Source organism: Rhinopithecus roxellana, chromosome 14 (genome assembly GCF_007565055.1).
Source record: "Rhinopithecus roxellana isolate Shanxi Qingling chromosome 14, ASM756505v1, whole genome shotgun sequence".
Classification (NCBI taxonomy): Eukaryota; Metazoa; Chordata; class Mammalia; order Primates; family Cercopithecidae; genus Rhinopithecus; species Rhinopithecus roxellana.
Window position 1 is genome coordinate 125,516,960 of NC_044562.1, and position 16,604 is coordinate 125,533,563.

Below are 16,604 nucleotides of genomic sequence, written 5' to 3' on the forward strand. Positions count from 1 at the left end.
TGCACAGCAAGGTGACTATGGTTAATAATAATGTATATTTCTAAAAGAGACAATTTTAAGTGTTCTCACCACAAAAGTAATGATAATTATTTGGGGGTGATGTGCATGCTAACTACCCTAATTTGATCATTTCACAGTGTATATGTGGATTGAATCTCACATTGTACTCCATTATTATGTATAATTATTGTATCAATTTTAAAAAATTTTAAAACCGGGAATAAAGGAGTATTATGAGTTAAAAACAACGGTCCACCTTGGATTGTTTAAAGTTTCTATGTGTGACTCCATGACACACTTTAGGAAGCCCCTCCCCCAACACACACCTTCCCAGAGAAAGGCACTGACCACAGTGGCACAACAAAGTATCTGCTAAGTGAATAAGTCGCCTAAGGCACTACAGGACTTTGTTCAGCCCTTCTAACTGCAGGCCAACCAACCAGCACCTGCCCTCTTTCCTTCCTCCACTCCGCTCCGCTCCAAGTCTATATTGAGCATGAGCTGTCATCAGGCCCTGGTGACTGAACAGTGAACAAGATGGAGTTTCTACCCAAAGGGGCTGACACTCTGAAAGCCACATTACGAACTAGATGCTGCACCTAGCTCCTTGGGAACTGGCTTTTTTTTTTTTTTTTTTTTAAATAACCCATACTCATTACTTAATTTTACCCCAGGGCTGAAGGAATTTTCCTAGGGCAAGCCAGTGAGGTACTATATCAAAAAAGGTGATTTTCTTTCACTATTTTAGTAAAGAGCCCGAATCACTGGCAGGAATTAGCTGTCCACTTTCAGACAGGAAGCCCCACTCTACTTCCTCAATTAACCCTACTAAATAGGCTGCTCAAGCTGTGGAGTTAAAACAAAGATCAAGGGCTAGGACCTGAACGATGGCTTCCTTAGAAGGTAGAAGGCTTCTTCTCTGTCCTTGCCTTGGAGAGGGTCCAACACATCCAGATGGTGTATCACAGGGGCAAAGAGATGGCCAAAAAATCTCAGCCTAGGTAAAATTATCCCAGTTCAGAGACATGCAAATTTGAAGTGAAAATCCCTACCTATGAGGAGTTCAGAGTACAGTTCTGATTAGGGAGGGCCCAGATTTTAAGTGACTATAGAAGTGCCAGGAAACTTCTCTTCTCCAGTGGTACTTAGAGCTTGAAATGATAGAAACGATATCAGCATACACACAGCACACATAGAGAATCACAGAATGCATCTCTACAATTCCTATTGAGATGACAGAACTTAAGACTTTTCAAAAGCATTATTCAGGAGACACCCTTATCTCTCACAGTAACAGGTGGACAAAGAGGAGGATAATGAACAGCCATCCTCACAGAGAGTCTTGATGCCACAAAATGACAAGGAGAATCATCAGGAATGACCTGACAATTAACGAGGAAGCCCCAGACTAACAGTGATCAAGAAGTTGTTGCCGGAGCTAAGAAGATGGCTATCTCCAGACCTTCTAAGAGCTGGGTCCTCTAGCTAAGTGCATCCAGTGGGCACAGTGGGACTATACAGTGGATCTCAGAAGACCTTGTTGCCAACCAGAGTAACGTCAGCTCATGGCTGTGACTTCATCAATTCACCTCCAGAAAAAAGTTTGCACCAAGTCTGTTTGCAGAACTAGCCACTTCAACATGCATTCCCTCTATCCTCCTACTTCCTAAAAGGGTAGCAATCACCTTGCTCCTTCCCACTCACGCCTCAACACAACAAAATCATCTTCCACCTTTCTAAAGATAGTCAGAGATCTCTCTCTGGCAAAGAAATGTGTCAATTCTCCTGAAAACAAAAAAAAAAAGCACATGAAAAAATGCTTAACATCATTAGCCATTAGAGGAAATGCAAATCAAAACCACAATGAGATACCAACTTCACATTCATAAGGACATACAGATAAGAACAAGTGTTGGTGAAGATGTGGAGAAACTGGAACCCTCATCTACCACTGGTGGGAATGTCAAATGGTGCAGCCAGTGTGGGAAATAATCTGGCAGTTCCTCAAATAGTTAAACACGGAGTTACCGTATGACCCAAACAATTCTGCTTCTAGGAATTCTCCCAAGAGAAATGAAAATACGTGTCTACACAAAAACTTGTACACAGAAGTATTCAGCAGCACTATCCATACTCAGCAGTATTATCCATAATAAACAAAAGTGAAACCAGCCCAATGTGCATCAACTGAGGAAACAAAACTGCCATATCCATGCAATTAAATATTATCTGGCTATAAAAAGGAATGAACTGATTATGCTACACATAGATGACTCTTAAGAACATTATACTAAGCGAAAAAAAGTCACAAAAAAACACGTATTGCATGATTCCATTTATATTAAATGTCTAGAATAGGCAAATCTGTAAAGGCAGAAAATACATTAGTACTTGCTTAGGGCTGGGGTATGGAGAATGAAGGAAATGAGAGGTGATAGGTTAGGTGTGTAGGGTTTTCCTAGGGTGCAACAAAAAGGTTCTAAAAATTGTGGTGATGGGAGTATAATTCTGTGGACATACCAAAAGTCATGGAGTCGTACACTTTTAAATGGGAGGATGGGTATTATATGTGTATCATATCTCAAAAAAAAAAAAAAAAATGTAAGTCCACCTCTAAAGCTATGGGGAAAAGGAGGAGTTTGGCTTAGAGCAGGCAGATGAGCGTCATAGGCCTAGCACGGCCAAGACCAGGGCAGGAACTAAGGGCTGGCCACCGGCCTAGCAACAGAAGCAACTCACAGCGATCTACTTACAGTTCACCACATACGAGCGCTCTTATAACCTCTGGATCACAACCTCACAGGCCTCCCTTCAGAAGGCTCCTGGCAAATGCCAATTTCTCAACCCACCTGAGAACACTGAGCAGCAGCCCAGTTCCAATGGAGTGAGAACCAGACCAACGAAGCAGTTCCTCCAGGTGGCCATCCAACATCCCTGGAGGCCCTATTTCTTACACAAGGGCCTGCCTCCTGATATCCTTTGTTTATCAGAGGATAAACAAAGGCAGAAAAGCCTATCCCTTCAGAAGCAATGCCAGCCCCAAGCAGAGATTTGGTCGCTTCCAGTAGCCCTGCAGGACAATACCATCCCATGTGCCACATTCACATAGGACAGCGCTGCTTTAACTTAGTGATCCCCAGACCTCTTTGTCCTCTCTGTGTACCACCTGAGCTCCTTCATAGACATCCTTAAATGGTGGCTAGGGGGCCTATATTTAGCTTCACCATGTGCAGTAACCTTCAAGAAATCCTAAGTCGGCTGTGTCCACCCAATTTCCTTGGAAAATCCCACCCACATCTCCACCCTCCAATCTCACCCACCTCCTGCATAAAGCCTCCAGGGGCTCCCTAGACTGAGGGGAGCTCCCCTTCCTTGGAGTACTCGTACTCACTCCCCTTCCGTGGAATACTCATACTCACAGCAGTTCGTGCTCCCTCCTTGCTCTACAGGACTATCCCGTTTCATCTCGCCTATGGGGTCTGTGAGGCCCCCAAAGACAAGAAATGCCAGCAGTTGCCATGCCTTACACACAGAGGGTGGTCATTAAGTGTTTGCTAGATGAAAGGACAGGATGGTGGAAATGAGGTGAAGAAATGCAAATTAGCAAAGATCTCCAAGACCTCCTTCTGGTATCAGCCACAGAACCTGGGCATTCTGACAGTACATTTGCACCTTACCTTTTGCAAGATTTTACCCTTAGTAGTGAAACCCTTGAAGAGGCAGGGTTAAACTAAAGTGGATAGGATGGCAGTCAGGCATTAACAGAGAAGAAAACTGGAAAACACTCCAGAAAAAAATTCTAGGGGGGCAGGGCAGTGAGATTACAGAAACAAAATATGTCTAAGACAAGGGATGGAGGGGAAAGCACCAGGGAACCTTTCTCGGAGGCTACTTGTCTTGTCACTGTTATGCTGAGAAGATCACAGGAAATAACACCTGAAAGGGTGACGAGGAGAAACAGAGAACCTTGCATCAAAAACCTGAAAATCTTTGATCTGCAGCTTGTTCTACCACTGGCATTGTGTGATCCTAAGTGTGTCCATCTCAGTTTCCACATGTATAACATGGAGAAAGTTCCAGAACCACAGAACACTGTTAGAGTTGGAGGAAGAGGGGTGAGCAACCGAGTTATTGGTTCTCAAACTGTGCTCCTAAGAACATCAAAAATTCATTCACAGAGATGTTCCAGAGGTTCCACAAATGTTTTCATTTGACTTTTGGTTTTGTTTAAAATGTTTTTAAACATTTTTCAAAAAGAAGTTTGACATGCCAAATCCTAAGATAGTAGAGACAATCAATATACATATCAATTTACACTGCAGAGACTCAGCAAAACTGCCCTGGCTACCTCCATACATTGGAGTTTGAACTTCAAATTCACACCTTACTGGTCACAAAATTAATGCTCAGTAGTAGTCTAGTTTACGTATTTTTTAAAATTCAGGCCCATATATCTATTCACATGAAATTATATGACAAAAAAGCACTACCCTAATTAAATGTCAGGTGAGTCGGTCACACGTCTTGAAGTTCCAAGGCTGCTTGCCTGACTTCCATGTTTTAAGTGACAATTGTCTTTAGATGTTAATAATTCAACTTTGAAACAATTTCTACTACTTCTCTTTTCAGCCTCCATGTCAATTTCCATTAAAAGCAACTTAGAGTGCTTGGTAAATTTTTTTTTTTTTTTTGAGACGGAGTCTTGCTCTGCCGCCCAGGCTGGAGTGCAGTGGCCGGCTCTCAGCTCACTGCAAGCTCCGCCTCCCGGGTTCACGCCATTCTCCTGTCTCAGCCTCCCGAGTAGCTGGGACTACAGGCGCCTGCCTCGTCGCCCAGCTAGTTTTTTGTATTTTTTAGTAGAGACGGGGTTTCACTGTATTAGCCAGGATGGTCTCGATCTCCTGACCTCGTGATCCGCCCGTCTCGGCCTCCCAAAGTGCTGGGATTACAGGCTTGAGCCACCGCGCCCGGCTGCGTGCTTGGTAAATTATTTTTTAAAATAGTAGCCACTCCCATTCATAATTAGAGGAATCTGGATTGCTTCTACTCTGAACCAAAACACAGTGCAGAAATCATCTGGGTGCTAACCTTGCAATGACTGAACAACATCTTACAAAGCTCCTGGTTTTGTGGTCACCAGAGAACCACATCTTGCTGGTGTATCAATCAACGTTAACAGGAAATATGATAAATTTAAATGTATAAAATACCTTTTTACAGATTGGAAGACAACGTCTGGTTTTGTTTAGGAAAATAATCAAATGCAAACCCTCAATTTATAGAGGAAGACCCTGAGGCCAGAAAATGTTATGTTTTCCGGTTAGAATCAGAATCAAACCAGCACCCTAGTCCTGCCTCCTAATACTACATGGCCTCCGCCAAACCAAGCTGAGTCTACCAGCTGCATGCAGAAACTCAGAAAGGAAGAGACCTCTCTGTATGAAACACAAAACAGAAACCAAAGTCCAGTATTATTAAGAAGCCATGAGTCTAATGGAATGTCCCACCAACCTCAAGGGTTGAATCAACACATGAAAGGGAGAAAAATACACATTTACAGGATTACTGGTAATAAGAAAGACAGATGGAACAGGGATGGGGGGCAGTCTTCATCTAAATACAGTTGGTGTTAAAAGGAGAAGCAGAGGAGGAGGAAGGGACAGGCAAAGCAGCTTTCTCTTCTAAAATAAATCCAAATTCCTGGGAAGAAGCTCTGAGGTCATTCACTCCCCCAGATGGCCCAGTGCCACCAACCTGACACAGCCCACTCAGCAGGTGCCCAAAGCTCAACTGTGAATCCCTGACAGCTGTGATGCCACCGACTCTCTTCTAGCTCTAGGAAGCAAACGAGCTCAGCAGCAGACAGGGGTGCTGCCCAAGAATAGGTATGAACAAAGACCCTTCACTTTCAGGACCTGGGTCCTTTTTTTTTTTTTTTTTTTTGTAAACAGGAAAAACACATTCTAAGTGAAAACAGTCTGTTCCCTTTGGAACTGGCTAAACTAGTCTTATTTTAATTAACTAGCTGAAAGACACCAGCTAAAAACAACACACCTTTGATATCTTGGGAAGACTCTTTGAATATCTGGGTTTTAAACAGCCCATCCCCTCTTACATTTGAAGTGATCAAAGCAAGACAGTCCTGTACCCAGAGTTTTAATTCATTATGCTACACTTGCATTTTTCCTGTGGGCAGAGAAAGGAAAACCTCCAACACCATCCACCCGAAGCAGATATTTGTCTTGCAGTTACACCATCCACTCAGTGGAGTTCAGGGCTCCATATCTGGCATCAATAGCAAAATAAATTTCCAAACACTGTAACAAGGCAAGTAAATCTGGGTCCAGAACATGCATTCTTCTTCCTGCCCTCTCTATTCCCAGTTTCCGCCACACTGACCCCAGCTGTTCTCTGCCATTCACAGGTATAAAGAAGAGAGATGGAACGGGTATGGGGGCAGTCTTCATCTAAATACAGTTGGTGTTAAAAGAAGAAGTAGAGAAGGAGGAAGGGACAGGCAAAGCAGCTTTAGAGGCAAAGCAGGCCACTAGAGGGCGTGGATGGGGGAAGAGAAAATCAACACTTGATGATTTTATCCTGACTTAGTCTCTTGGATGTGCACATTACTGGCAGGTGGACAAAAGGGAAAGAGGACAAGAGTGAGAAGGAAGCTGTGGCTGCTGGAGCACATAAGATCTTCACATGTTCTGTGAGTTTCATTCACCAGGCCCATACGATATTCACAGTTGACAGAATTTCCTAACAACAAAAAAAGGCAACAGCAGTAACTCCAAGAATTCTGAGGGGCCGGGTGCAGTGGCTCATGCCTGTAATCCCAGCACTTTGGGAGGCAGAGGGGGTTGGATCACGAGGTTGAGAGATTGTGACCATCCTGGCTAACTCGGTGAAACCCTGCGTCTACTAAAAATACAGAAAATTAGCTGGGTGTGGTGGCGGGCGCCTGTAGTCCCAGCTACTCCGGAGGCTGAGGCAGGAGAACGGTGTGAACCCGGGAGGCAGAGCTTGCAGTGAGCCGAGATCGCACCACTGCACTCCAGCCTGGGCGACAAAGCAAGACTCTACCTCAAAAAAAGAAAAAAGAAAAAAGATTTCTGAAAACAACTACTAAACCAAAACAAAGCATGGGTCCCTGAAAAATGAAATAAATCGCTTTAATCCGATGTTTCTCAATATTTGCATAATTGACATATGGGTCTGAATAATTTTTGCTGTGGGAAGCTATTAGAGGTTTAGCAGCATTGCTGGCCTCTAGCCACTAGATGCCATGAGAGCCCTCCAATAACCCTCCATAACTACGGGGCTGTGACAATCAAAAGTCTCTCAATACTGCCAAAACTGCCTCGGTTGAGGGGGACTGCCTTACCAATTAACAGGATCTTATTCATCCACTGGAAGATACTCAGACAGGTTCTGCCCATGTGACTAGATTGCACAGTGAGAGAGAAGCAGACCAAGGTGAACCTGGGAGTCCATCACCACCCCTGAAGACCAGCAGGCTCAGAAGCCTGTGTTGAGGCTGTGGAAGGCCTCAGAGTGAAGGAAGGTGCCTGACTGCTGATGCTGTCTCAAGGTGACTGATAAATGAGTCTCATTTTCTCCACATCTCTCAGTGCTGTCTGGGCACCAACTGAGAATCTCATTCCTCGGCTAGCTGTGCCCAATTTACTAATGAGTATAAGGCACTGGGCCTCTGCTCCAATGACCTAGTCCATAAATCAATGAGCATACGGAAGAAGGCTTTGAGGAAGACCAAAATCTGGATACTGCTTCATCAGACAGCCATTAGGGGAAAAAAAAAAAAAAACTGCTAGGATTGTCACTTGGCTTCTGGCCCAGGAAACCATGAACAGGCTTTAAGACAGGTCGATAATTACTCTCTAAAAGAAAGAAAGAATCGTCTGTGAAAAGATCACACAGCATGTCAATTTGTCAGGTAGGTCTCCTTAATGTTGAATGAAAATACTCAAAGGATTCGCTTCTACTCTCAAAGGACAGTAAAGCCACAAAGAAATTTTATAATAAGTGTAAAATGCACCTTTTCTCTGAGGATCAGACTTCTGGCAACACTGTACATCTAGAAAAAAACAAGAATGACAACAGGCTAAAATGGCCCCAGTAATAAAGAAAATCACAGTCACAAAAATCACCACACTTATTTCAAAAATATGGGTAATGCCTTCAAGATAAAGCTCATTATTTAACAAATGCTTCCTAAGCCCTCCGGCCCAATCACCCTGACCCCTAATACCCCTCTCCTCCACCTAGGGAGGAGCACAGGCTGGGTGCTGGCCTACCCCAGGAGTGTTCTAGCTGCCCTATTTGCATAAAAGGGACAGTCATCCCCAAATCTGATTTGGTTAAAAAACTGAACTAGCTAATCAGTGAAGAAATACATACGTGTACACACACATGCACAATCTTAAGTGACCACTCAGGCTTATCCAACTTAACCTTATAAAGAATTTCTCATCACTTCTAAAATAAGGCTACAGTAGTCAAGCAACTTGATCGCACAGCCCTAAGCTTTAACAGACCCAGAGTCATAAAAGCCAAGGTCTGAATTTTCCTAGGGAAGAAATCACTGGTTAGATGCTGCCTGGTAAGTTCACTCGTTCTTTAATGTATATACCAAGGTCAACTCTCCCAAACACTGCAAATAACTTGGGTCAACCTGACTGGTTTCTGGTCACAAACTCTCAGTTTGCACAAATGATAAGCCAGCTCAAGCTAAAAATGGAGCCTCTCAGGAGAGTTTCTTGCCCTCGGAGCTTAGGACTAACTAAACCAGGACCTCCCAACTCTGCTGTACATATAATTAACCGGACTGCTTTTTAAAAAATAGGAGATGCCCAGCTCTCACACCCAAAGATTTCGATTTACTTTGTCTGAGGTGTGGCCCAAACAGAGGTATTTTTATTTTAAGCTGCTTAGATGATTTTAATACACAGCCAGGCATAAGAACTTTTAAGACATTCTGTAACAACTCTATTGGCCCTATCTAGTGAAACCCAAAACATGATCCATTCTGGAATTTCTGCTCTCTGCTCTTCTCCCACCCCACAAATGTAGTCATTGGCTTACTAGATAATTCATCTGCCAAGGTGGGCTTGTTTGCTCCTTAAAGGAATCACAAGCTGGTCTTCTTAGGCCAATGTGAACAGCCAGACTTTCAATAGCTACTCTACCACAGAGCCTTGTTAGATCAGCCCACACTATGGAAGGACTTGTAGAGAATAATGCTGAACTAATACAGCTTTTATTAACATCTCCTGGGCATTTGGCTCCAAAGATGAGAAATGATTTGAGGCTAGCCTAATGGCCTCAATGTCTACAATGCTTTTAGCAACCAGCATCTCTATAACATTGCTACTCAAACTCTCGTCTATGGAAAGGTAGCACGGAAATGATCTGGTAGGTTGTTAAAAATGCAGTATCTTAGGCCCAACCCCAAAACAATAGAATCAATTGGTGTTTATAACCAGACTGCAAGGTTATTTGCTTGTGTACATGAGAAGCACTGCTTTTTACCTTATCTAGGAGAGTAAGAGCAGGGGCAGATCAGATCCTAATTTCCAGTGGAGGATGACAGAGAACATGGCACAATTCTTTTCATAACACGTACGGAACTTATATTACTTTTGAATAAGCTGGATGTACATCCTACTGACACATATCCAGCTGAGATGAGCATTATATACATAAATGGCAAAGTTTTAATCACTGTGAACTACGAGTGCTTATAGGACAACTGGTCCTGCTTTCTAGTTGCTGACAAAAAGCAAACGTTTTGATCCATTAGGTTAAAATCAAAGACAGTTTGGATATATGTTTTTTGGATACATGTTTTCCAAACATCTAACTCTGATAAAGCAGTAATTCCACACAGCAGAGCGCCTTATGCAGCTACCCAACACATACCTTGCACTGGCAAGGTGGGGGCTTGAGTTTTTGTTGTTTTATAATCCAAAGTGCTCTCTTTGGAACAAGTGCTTTGCAATCACAAGTACTTTCCCAGTTGACTTCAAAGTGAAATAGCCTTCCACTGAGATAAGCATGCTCATTAGGTGCCTTAATTTTGCATAAAAGTATTTCAACCAATAGTTAAAAGTTTCTGGAAATGATTGTAATTCCAATATTTTCCAGGGTACTTCAGTGACTTCAGAGCCTCTGAAAGTCTTTCAAAGTTTGGTTGAAAGAAACTGTATTTGAAAGATGACTTAAGGGATACACAATCCATCCATTGTTCTAAATTGGCTTTGCCCAACCTCTTATGACCACTGAGCCTTTTAACAATAATATATAATCTCTCACTCACACACACATACACTCCGGACCCTTTAGAACCTTTTCAGTCACCTCTCAGTGTTTACATACATATGAGAAAGATAGGGCATTAAAGTCATAATCCACTTCTGAAACAAGGTATTGAACGTTTATGAAGTTCATTTTCATACCATCTTTGTTAATGTTCCAAATGATTAATGGCAAATTACCATTTGCCCATTTAACCTGTAACACACAGCATTTAACTTATGTCGGTAAAAAAGTATAATTTGTCAATAAAATTCATTCTGAATTTACATACTTGTTAGTATATATTTGGTGTGAGGACCAAATGCATATTCAAAACAGACAGCAATCGACTTACCACCCCCAACTAGACAAACTGTCCAATGTTTGCATTTCTTACCTCTGGACTTCAAAACAAATCAAAAAGTTTATAAGAGAACTCATTGCTTCCTTTGAACATGTTTTCCAGCAGAACGTTCACCCCATTTCCCAGGAAGAAACCACAGTGGGGAACTATGCCTGCTCCATCTTTGGGGTACTCACATTTCTCCCAGAGGGGGAAGGACAGCATTTCAGCTTGAACAGGCTGCTGGACACGCTTTCTGTTCCGGCTCCCACAGGTTAAATGGGCAGAACCCACCCGCAGATGCTCAGTCATCACCTGGGTGGCATGAAGATTACATTTAGGGTGGATAAGGAAGTCTTACACCCAAAATACATCTCCCAACTTTGCTTTACACTAAAAAAACTGGTACTGTATTTTAATTTTTGTCTAGCTTCTTCTGTTTCCTCTAGTTCAGAATCCAAAAGGGAGGAAGGATGTGATTAATTGCCATCTCCAATATCTCGAAAGTTTATTTTTATATATTTTTTCCAGTTGTGTTTCTAAATATCAGGCTAAGACAGGTGGTTTTCCAGCAGCTATTTGAAAGCATTTCACCACAAGTAACACATTACAGGTGTATGAATCTTTAGTCCTAATAAAAAAAGACAAAATGACTATAACAGTCATAATATTTTCTATTTCTAAATATTGATTTTTAAAAAAATACTATCAGATATGCCTAAAGATTTCAGATGAATGCCAACTTTTGACTAAAGGGAAAATAACATGAGGAAAATCAACAGAATTCTCATATACTCCTCAATAATTTACACTTCAATCTAACTTTTCTTAATGCATCCTGTCTTTAAACAGCACTCCATTAAGAATATAAATTTTTTTTTTTTGGCCGGGCGCGGTGGCTCAAGCCTGTAATCCCAGCACTTTGGGAGGCCGAGACGGGCGGATCACGAGGTCAGGAGATCGAGACCATCCTGGCTAATACGGTGAAACCCCGTCTCTACTTAAAAAATACAAAAAAACTAGCCGGGCGACGAGGCGGGCGCCTGTAGTCCCAACTACTCGGGAGGCTGAGGCAGGAGAATGGCGTAAACCCGGGAGGCGGAGCTTGCAGTGAGCTGAGATCCGGCCACTGCACTCCAGCCTGGGTGGCAGAGCAAGACTCCGTCTCAAAAAAAAAAAAAAAAAAAAAAAAAAAAAAGAATATAAATTTTTTTGTTATAATGTAACATATAATGGTTCAAAACCTCACAGATTGCTAGTGCAGATCACTCTTCCAACTGCAACTAACCACCATATCCAAGCTCTTAATAAATACTGGTAGGCTTTCACACTCTTCCATCTTAAGGGAAGATCAGGGATTATAGACGTAAATACCTAATTTATGTCCTTCAAAAATACAAATGGTAAAGAACATATCACTGTCATTTTAGAATGAAAGCTCAGGGCACCCTCAAAAATCCCTAGGGGGTGAGAGCCACCAGATGGGAATCACTGCTCCAGCTGTTCCAAATTCCAGCATTTGGCCTGACCCTGGACCACACGTCTTACAAGAGATCTTCAAAGCAATTCATACTCGACCTTAAATATAAAGCAGTAAAAGAAAGAACAGAAAGTCCAGGTGAAACATACCATTGGGTTTACTGTGAACATGTCAAAGGTTTTGCTCATTATACACTTTATGTATCCATGAAGACTTAGGGAAGAAGTTTTTCTTTCATCTGCGTATCAATATCCATCTAGGTATCTGAACAACTGGTTGGATTTTACTAGATCGACACCCTACAACATAACTGACAGTGCTTCTCTCTCTTCAAGAAGGCTGGCAAGAAAAGCTCACCGTCTACTTCAGGAAGTAAAGTGGACTAATTTTTTGTATAAATCCCAGTCCTGACTCATTTTCCTACTCTCTTCTCCTTATCTTTTTTCTTACTTAATAGTAAATGTATTTTTATCTTCTTGTATTACATGTTTTACTCCTTTCTGGAACATATCATAATTAAACAAAAAGAGCAAGATAGCGATGGCAGGCAGAATACCAGCCTCCCAAATCCATCCACATCCTCATCCCCAGGACATAAATGGCAAAGGGAAATCAAGGTATTAGATGGAAATAAAGTTAATCAGCTGACCTTAAAAAGGGAAGAAGATTCTAGACTACCTAGGTGGGCTCAATGTTATCACAGGGTCATTAAAAGTAGAAGAGGAAGTCAGAGGGTAGGTCAGAAGGATGTCAACCATCTTTCCTCAAGACCGCTCAGACTATTAAGTGGTTTGCATAAACCAAGGTTATTGATTTAACAAGTCTGGTTATTTGGTTTATCCGGTAACCTTTGGTTCTATTCTAATAGTAATCAGATTAGAAATATAAGAAGAGGGAGCTCCCTAACAAAGGTGACAGCCCCAAAAAGTAATCGATAATACTGAGGAGAAAACTCCAAGATATATAGAGCAGAAAACAACAGGGCCGGGCGCGGTGGCTCACGCCTGTAATCCTAGCACTTTGGCAGGATAGGGCAGGCGGATCACAAGGTCAGGAGATCGAGACCATCCTGGTTAACACGGTGAAACCCCACTTCTACTAAAAATACAAAAAATTAGCCAGGCATGGTGGCACGTGCCTGTAGTCCCAGCTACTCGGGAGACTGAGGCAGGAGAATCGCTTGAACCCAGGAGGTGGAGGTTGCAGTGGGCCAAGATGGCGCCACTGTACTCCAGCCTGGGTGACAGAGCAAGACTCGGTCTCAAAACAAACAAAAAATAAATAAAACACGTTTCAGGCAATAATTCTTTTTGTTGTTGTTGTTGTTGTTTGTTTGTTTTTGAGATGGAGTTTCACTCTTGTCGCTCAGGCTGGCGTGCAGTAGTGGCATGATCTCTGCTCACCTCAACCTCCACCTCCTGGGTTCGAGCGATTCTCCCACCTCAGCCTCCCCAGTAGCTGGGATTACAGGCATGCGCCACCATGCTGGCTAATTTTGTATTTTTAGTAGAGACAGGGTTTCACCATGTTGGCCAGGCTGGTCTTGAACTCCTGACCTCAGGTGATCTGCCCATCTTAGCCTCCCAAACTGCTGGGATTATAGGCATGAGCCACCACGCCTGGCCTAGGGCCATATTTCATCTGGGCAACAGCCTTATATATCTCACAACTGCCTGGAAGCATCACATAATGACACCACATCTTTTGTAAACAGGATGTAATACAGACTTGCGGAATGATCCCAGAAAAGTCTTATAGCTGAACTCCTGACAAGGATGCATTAAGCAAGACATGACAAGGGTGGGGAAAGCACAGATAAGGTCAAAGGCCACATGTGTCATTTGTATCACATTACTTCTCCTCTGAACCTCTCCTTTATGTTTCCACCTAACTTTATGCTCTATGAAGGTAAGATGATCTTAATTATCACTGTAAGAAAAGCTAACAATTACAGACCATGATCCTTCACAGACTTTCTCTCTTCTAATGCTTACTCTAAGCCTGTGAAGTAGGTGATGACTGTCTCCATTCAGAGTAGGGAAAATGGAGGCACAAAGAACTAAGCAATCTGTTCAATGTCACACCGCTACCAGGTAGTACAGCTGTTGCAGACTGGGCATCAGGCTCTTTAATCAGTGTTCTCTAATGGCTCAGTACCTCTCAGAGAGCTTCACATTTAGAAGGTCTCCAAACTTATGAAATGAATAAATGGAACAAGTCTAGGAAAAAATGAGAGGAGGCCAGGCGCGGTGGCTCACGCCTGTAATCTCAGCACTTTGGGAGGCCAAGGTGGGCAGATCACAAGGTCAGGAGTTGGAGACCAGCCTGGCCAACATGGTGAAACCCCATCTCCACTAAAAATACAAAAATTAGCTGAGGGTGGTGGCGCACGTCTGTAATCCCAGTTACTCAGGAGGCTGAGGCAGGAGAATCTCTTGAACTCAGAAGGCAGAGGCTGCAGTGAGCCGAGATCACACCACTGCACTCCAACCTGGGCAATAGAGCAAGACTCCATCTCAAAAAAAAAAAAAAAAGATAATTAAATCATTTATGTAAGTTGAGTTCCTTTGAGTGACAGGCTTTCCCCCACGAATTTCATCCAGGAAGCTCTGCTAGTCAGCTATTTTCAAATGAGGAGCCAGGTAGGTATTATGAATTCCCACCTGGGGAAAGTTTCAAAAAACAGTTACTCCTTTGTCCTCCTTTCCCTAGTACTGCTTTGGTCATTACAGGTTTGGTTTATATCTGGAAATTTAAAAAGAAAACTTCCCAGATTATTCTGTTAACATTTACTTATATCCTTCCCCCAGCCAGTGCAGCATCTCTGCTAGGAGGTGTCTTTCCCCCCATGACAGAAAGTAGAATCCAGAATGGCCGAGTGAGAAGTCTCACATGACTTAATTTCAAAGACATTAGGAGGCACAAGTAAAATTTAGGTGGTGAGCACAATTCTTTTAGAGCTCAGCAGTCAAGTACAGACCAAGAGGGTAAAAATTCACACACGTGCACACACACACACACACATGCACTCCTTCTAGATAACCTATCTACCTATCTTAAACTTGCAGAAGCTATCCTGAGGAAAAGGAGAGATTATTAGCACATTTGTTGAGTTTAGAAAGATTCAAATCTTACTATTTTTCTCTTGCAATTATATCAAAGTGACATTAGAGTATCCTCCACAGGATGGAAACTATATAATAGGAAGATAAGAGGCCAACTAGAGAGTTGCAACCTCATCAGACAAATATTCATGGAAGGGGCCTGCTGGGTACTCCCAATAATGCTAAAATATTGAGGAGAAAACACTGAGGGTACAAGACAGAGTCCCTGCACTTAGAAACATCCTCCAACCGTGCACACACCCACTCACCACTCCCACAGAGCAGCCAGAACACGTTGAAATCAGGGGCCCTATTGGTGTGTCCCTGTATTAGTCTGTTCTCACACTGCTAAGAAAGACATACCTGAGACTGGGTAATTTATCAAGGGAAGAGGTTTCATTGATTCACAGTTCAGCATGGCTGCTGAGGCCTCAGGGAAGGGGAAGCAAACACGTCCTTCTTCACACGGTGGCAGCAAGAAGTGTCAAGCAAAAGGGAGGAAAAAGTCCTTATAAAACCATTAGATCTCGTAAGAACTCACTATCACAAGAACAGCAGGAGGGTAACTGCCACTGTGATTAAATTACCTCCCACGACACATGTGGATTATGGGAAATACTAAGATGAGATTTGGGTGGGGACACAGCCAAACCATATCAGAGACTTCCTTGGGCTAAAGAGAAGGCTCAAGAGGTTTCATGGAGATCCTGTGGCCTAAACTGGGTCTCATCCCTTCATATCCCTTCAACTAATCTCAAGGTCCAGGCTAAACACCAGGAATAAAAGGTGAAGAAAAAGAAGTTTCTGGAACCATTGCCTGCAAGCTCCAAGCTTTCTCTGCAGTCATGGGGCCTGTGAAGAACAACTCTGAATGCTGCACAGAGTTCCAGGGCTAGAGGCAGAGCTTTGAACAAGTCACTTATCTCAAAACCTTGGTTTCGTTTGCCCATAAAATTAAGCAGCAGAGAAATAGGTGGTGTCTGAGGCTCTTCCATTTTCAACTTAACTGAGAAAAACAGGTCTGTATTTTCCAGCTACTTGGATGTTTTCACTAATTCAGGTTGATGACACTCACAGCCTAGAATGTGATCACGGTAGGAAGGGGAGGGTGAGCAACAGACAGAAACTTGAGTTACAGTGAGAATTATAGATGAATGAAGTCATTATGCACAACAGAAAACCAAAGCTAATTTGACTGTGCCCCCTCCCCTTTTTATCCCTTGCCTCAAATGCACTAAATCTATGTCAGTTGCCTCTCATGACCACTAGATTTATAAGCCCATTAAAAATACTTTTACAATCATTCCATGGAAAAAAAATCCTATTAATATAATGATTTAAATGCCTACAGCAGTACAGCAGG

The 16,604-nt window shown here is 42.6% G+C and overlaps 1 protein-coding gene across 7 annotated transcripts in view; it reads right to left on the bottom strand.

The window, feature by feature from the left end:
- MGAT5 (alpha-1,6-mannosylglycoprotein 6-beta-N-acetylglucosaminyltransferase) overlaps positions 1 to 16,604 on the bottom strand; it is a 333,504-nt gene that overhangs the window by 205,573 nt on the left and 111,327 nt on the right. For 3 of the 7 annotated variants that reach the window (XM_030916137.1, XM_030916136.1, XM_030916146.1), the window contains exon 2: positions 10,855 to 10,972. The exons of 3 other annotated variants lie outside the window; for them this stretch is intronic. The gene's annotated coding sequence lies outside the window, so the exon portion shown is untranslated. Of the gene's footprint in view, positions 1 to 3,419; positions 3,437 to 10,854; positions 10,973 to 16,604 lie in introns of those variants that run through there. One more of the 7 variants, XM_030916145.1, reaches the window with a different exon arrangement.